This window comes from Henckelia pumila, chromosome 3 (genome assembly GCF_033568475.1).
Source record: "Henckelia pumila isolate YLH828 chromosome 3, ASM3356847v2, whole genome shotgun sequence".
In the NCBI taxonomy this organism is placed as follows: domain Eukaryota; kingdom Viridiplantae; phylum Streptophyta; class Magnoliopsida; order Lamiales; family Gesneriaceae; genus Henckelia; species Henckelia pumila.
The window spans coordinates 21,832,051-21,837,407 of NC_133122.1; the positions used below are offsets into that span (position 1 = coordinate 21,832,051).

The 5,357-nt window shown below is 32.5% G+C and overlaps 2 long non-coding RNA genes across 2 annotated transcripts; one reads left to right on the plus strand and one right to left on the minus strand.

The window, feature by feature from the left end:
* Nucleotides 1-495: 495 nt before the first annotated feature.
* LOC140892397 (uncharacterized) lies at nt 496-4,924 on the minus strand. Its single transcript, XR_012152817.1, has 3 exons — nt 4,708-4,924; nt 4,529-4,599; nt 496-896 (listed from the first exon to the last, which is right to left on the minus strand). It is a non-coding gene; the product is annotated as an uncharacterized lncRNA (long non-coding RNA).
* Nucleotides 1,472-3,105, plus strand: LOC140892398 (uncharacterized). Its single transcript, XR_012152818.1, has 4 exons — nt 1,472-1,663; nt 2,109-2,167; nt 2,256-2,322; nt 2,715-3,105. It is a non-coding gene; the product is annotated as an uncharacterized lncRNA (long non-coding RNA).
* Nucleotides 4,925-5,357: the final 433 nt, after the last annotated feature.

Consider the following 5,357-nt stretch of genomic DNA (forward strand, 5'->3'; position numbering starts at 1 on the left):
ATAATGCTCCGGAGTCTAGATGATTAAAATATGCCTCGTCCACCTCGAGAGGATAGTCGGTGTGATTGTTGGATATTTTAACCTCGGGATCCCAAACCGAAGAAAGAAAGAAAGAAGAATTTCATTTGATTATCTGAGTCTGATAATCCAGAAGTTTTAAAGACATGCATATCATTTTAATTCAGTACTTGAATGAATTACTTGAATTATATCTGAAGTTGATATACGAGGTGAATTGATGCATATCATGTTTGATATGTTTATTTGATATAGCATGTTGTCTCTTTTACTGGGAATTGTACAATTCCCAGTAAAAGAGAGGAAAGAGAGGAGTTTTTTTCTGGAAGCATGTCAACTAAGATCTTAAGGAGCTCATTGAAACTATTGTCACTGTGACCATTAGTAGACTTGTAATTGTATAATGTGACGACTGCTGACAACTTCGTGTAAGTTGTACAACCAGGAAAGAGAGGAGTTTCTGCATCTTCTAATAAATCAGCAAACATATAATCTTTCGTTTCAGGCATAGTGTTTCCATCCTCTTCTTCCGGCACAAAGACATCCTTATACAAGTTATATGCCTCTCTACTTTCATCCTCTATCCGAACTCCTCCTGAACTACCTTCACCTTGAGATTTTGAGTTATAAATTTCACCATGGAAAACCCAAACAGTATAAGAAGGATCGAACCCCTTAATAATTAAGTGGTCGTACACATCGTCAAATTTCATATACTTCTTATTTTTGCAACGCTTGCAAGGACATAAGATTACTTCCCTTGTTTTGGCATAGTTCCTAGCTTGTGCAATAAATTTTTGCACCCCTTCTTCATACTCGGGTACAAGCCTTGAAGGTAGATGAATCCATTCCTTATCCATTTCATAAATCAACAAAACCTTAACATACAAATATATGCGTTCATGATTCCTTATATAATTTGAAAATAAGATTTGTATACAACAATACACCCCAAATTTTATGTTTAATATAAAATAAGATTTTTATATTTATTTAATATACATAAAAAATAAAAGTCAATAAAAAAGGGAGAACACTACAAGAATACATAGCTTCAGAGACAGATTTTTTGAGACGGAAATAAAATATGTTTCAGATTTATGTAAATTATAGACGAATTTTCTACGAAATTACTAATTAGTTTCACTTTCATATAACATGATATTTGAAAAGAAATCTGAGACCGAATTTGAAACTGGTTTGAGACAAAATTACACAAAATTTTTTATAAACAAAAATAAAAACAGATTATAAACCGAATTTGAGACAATTTGATTTCTGTCAAAAATGTTGTTTAAAATTTATTAAAAAGTTGAGACAGAAAAAAAATCCGTTTCAAATTATATAAATTGGTAACAGATTTGAAACGGACTAAATCTATTTCATTTTTTTAAATATATATGATATAATTAACCGGAAGGAAAGATAAAATATTATAATAATGGTGATTATACACCAAATCATCCCTAATTTGCAGACGTCACATTGCCTCTTCTCCTTCTGCTCTTCGACAGTCGCCGTTTCTCGATTCTTAAACACCAGAAAAAAAAACTTGAGAGAAATTACAATCGTGTTTGGCACTTCTCTTACGATTCTAATGTGATACTCTTCGAGAAATCTTCCACGAATTTGAAGTTTTTATAAGGTATGGGACGACTGAGTTTTCTTCTTCGATTCTTGTTGAAATTTGTTCGATTGAATTTCTTGTTAAATCGATTGAAATAGGGAAGAATAAGATTTATAATTGCGAGTTCGGATTAATGTTATACCCCGTTCAACGAAATTAGATAGCATTTGCCCTAAATTTACCAGATTTGGGTCTGTTTGAATGGGCATGGTGCCTTATTTGATTTTTATAAAAACTCTGGACATAGATGCAGAAAATTCTTTGTTTTAGCTTGGAAAGTGGTGACCAAACATTCATTTGCAAATCATTAGTTACTTTGTTAACATGGCAGATTTGATGCTAGGTTGAAAAATAAGATTTGAGATGGGGTTTTGAACAAGTAAATTCCATTAAGTTTTTTAATATTTGATTGAAATGTTATTGAATTTTAAGAACATGACATGGAAGTATAATCTGATTTCAGTTACATTCTTGCGGTGAGTTGTGCAGAGGAGAAGCAAGGAATTTGCATATTCTTGTTAGGTACGTAATTATATTTTGTGTTGTTGTTTCTTAAGTTGTTCATTTATTTTTCTTTTTGTCTAAAAGTGTGCTCACATCCATGGTGCAGCCGTTAATGAGAGGCAGAGACTGGAATTATAGTTAGAGTATCTTCAGCATTTCAAAGAAAATTTAAGGTGAAGATATTGCTTCTTGTACTCATATTAATTTATCGCACATTCTTTCATACTTGCTTATTCTATATCAGTTTTTTATGAAGCTATATTTGTACCTAATAATTATTAGTTTGAATTTGGTTTGTTCACTAAGTTAAATATTTTTTTTTCCTTCAATTTAGTAGGTAGTTCTTGTCTTATAGACTTATGCTACTCTTAAAATTTCCCAAGGAGATAGTGTGAATACACACAAGAATATTTCAGTTGGAATGTACTTCTTGCATTTTAAATTTATGGAATGGATTCAATTATAAATTCAGTGTGCAAGTTATATTTTTTCCTCTCTTTTTTCACCGGTCACGAGTGTTGCACAATTTTTTTATGTTTACTAATGTACCAGTTTGTTGATGTAGCTGGCAATGGAGTACTGGACATGTAAAGCGTCGGTGAAATGCGTTTTGATAAGATAAAGTAAGAAGATTAAGGAAGAAATTCTTGAATTTTAGAAAGAAACTGGAGGTTGTTTCTGAATGTCTATGCAAAAGAAGTGAATCAGAAAAGCTTATTGAGGAAGACCGAAAAATAACAGGAGCTCATGATTCAAGAGTTGGGGTCCCTTGGAGCAACATGAAGTGTAGATTAGTGTACTGGGAGAATTGATGATTTATTTAGTTACTTGTACGTAGTTTGATTAGTTATCTAATTTTGTTTACTTGAATGATGTGGATATTTTTTTATATCAATATTAATTACATTGTATTGTCTTTGGATTAAGAAATTATTTGTTTAAAATATTTTATTCTATATTGAAGTGTGTTATTGGGATTTAAAAATTAATATTTAGGCGAGAAATATAGACAAGAAACTAAAATTCATATTATAGCAAGTTATTTGAGACGGAACGATGATGGATTTAAGACAAAATCAGAAACGGAATTCAATATAAAACCGATGTCATTTGGCCAAAATACAAACGGATTTATAAACGGATTTATAATCTATCTCTAAGATTAGAAACGAAGTATTTCTGTCTCAGAATCAGAGACGAGGCTTTCAACAGTCTCAAAATTTTTTCAAAGACAAAAAAAAGAGTTTCAGAGACGAATTTTTCTGTCTTTGAAGCCCTGTTTTCTTGTAGTGGAAGCAAATTAAAATTGATTTTCATAAAATTGAGAAACTTGTTCAGATTTCAAACTAGTGCAAGATTGTAAGTTCAATAAAAACTCAAACAATTTGAGGGCAAAACAAGTTGACAGATTCTGTTTCATGAGATTAGCAAACTAATTTAAGTGATAAATCCAATAGATCCTGTTTCATGAGAACTCAACCAGTCAAAATAATCACAAAAGTTCAATAATTAAATTGATCAAGACTCTAAAATAGATTAGAGATTATTCCTGTTGCACTCACACATGCATACACTGTCAAGGACTCAAGTGCAAGTCAAGTACAATAATAATAACTAAAAAGTCTCAAAAGTTTCTTTGATTTCTTTGAGTTAAATTGAAAAACTTCAACTAAATTACTCAGTACATCGCAAAACATTGATCCAAGTGCTACTACTCACTCACGAATCGTGCTACAATTTGTGAATAGCAGCTACCCCTAAAGAGCAAAAATTTAAATTATTTTACTTCATGGATAAAAAAAGATAAAAAAAATATTGTTCAGATCAAGATTAAGATGTCTATCCAAAGAGGCAATTCAATGGTAAATATAGCAGCTACTGTGATGATTTTATACTAAATCTAGTAACAACATGGAACAATAATAGCAGCTAGATCTTGAAACATATGGGGGCTTTATGTTCAAATCTGTTTTCATCCAGATCTCCCATTCAACTCTGTTCAAATCTGCTGATTTTCACTTACACACACACTGAATAATTTGTTCAAACATCTACTATTTTCTGCTAATCAAACAAGAGTAGTTTTGATCAGATTTCATATATAATATGGTGAACATTTGACCAATTACAAATGTGAGTATATCTAGTTATTATAACTCGTAACCTTGTTGATAAAAGCTGTGGAAATAAACCCGATCCAACAATTTCGAAGCAAGAGTCTATTATTACCAATCACCTAAATACATATGCCCGAGAGATTAACAAAGCCCGAGAGATTAACAAGGTACACCGATAACCAAAACAAATCTGCAACAAATTATTTCTCAACCCCACGAATTCTTCTCAGACTGATAACCAAAAAAAAAAAAAAAAACTGACCTGCGTCGCTGTGTTCTTCGTGGGATTCTCAATTTCGTTCTGAGGAAGTAAAATCGATCGGTGAAGCCTGGCTGCAGCAATAGGGTTACCAAAATTAAAACCAAAAATTCGGGAGAATAGAGAGGTTTCGATGGAAAAATTGGGGAAAATCAGAAGATATATGCGAGACGATGACTTACTCAAAAGGCGGATGAATTTTCGATTAATTTCTTCTCTACTAGTCGCAGATTGCTCTGAAGAGATTTCTCAAGATTTCCCTGAAGTTACGTGCAACAGATTTTGTGGAGAAATATTTCGCGCTAGATCATTATGAGATTTGGGAATTGAGAATTGGCGCTTATGAGATTTTGGAATTGGCGCGATCGATAGAATGGGAAAAAGCCCAACAATGGCGTATAAAACGCTGTAGAAATTAAATTTTATGTCACAGCGTGTTGCCCGCGATAATTAATCTAATTTAACATCCAAATGACAGCGTGTTGAGCGCTATTGTTACTAAATTTTATTTCACCACTATCTGCAGCGTGCTGCGCGCTGTAAACACTATAATTTAACAGCTTATATAGAGGCAAGCTGTAAATAATAGTATTAATGGCGTACTATTATTTTACGCTGTTGATGTTGCGCTGCGAAAAGTCAATTTTCTTGTAGTGCATGTATTCTCACCGGATTATCCGGCTGTTGTCTTATTTTTGTATGTGTGCATGGCAACAGGTGGGACAGGACCAAGTCAGAGATGACAAGGATAGATTGAGATCGAAGATAGAAGTGGGACTTCGAGTTAGAATTGGAAATGCATGCCAATCTAGTTTATGTTTTGAAAGCATGT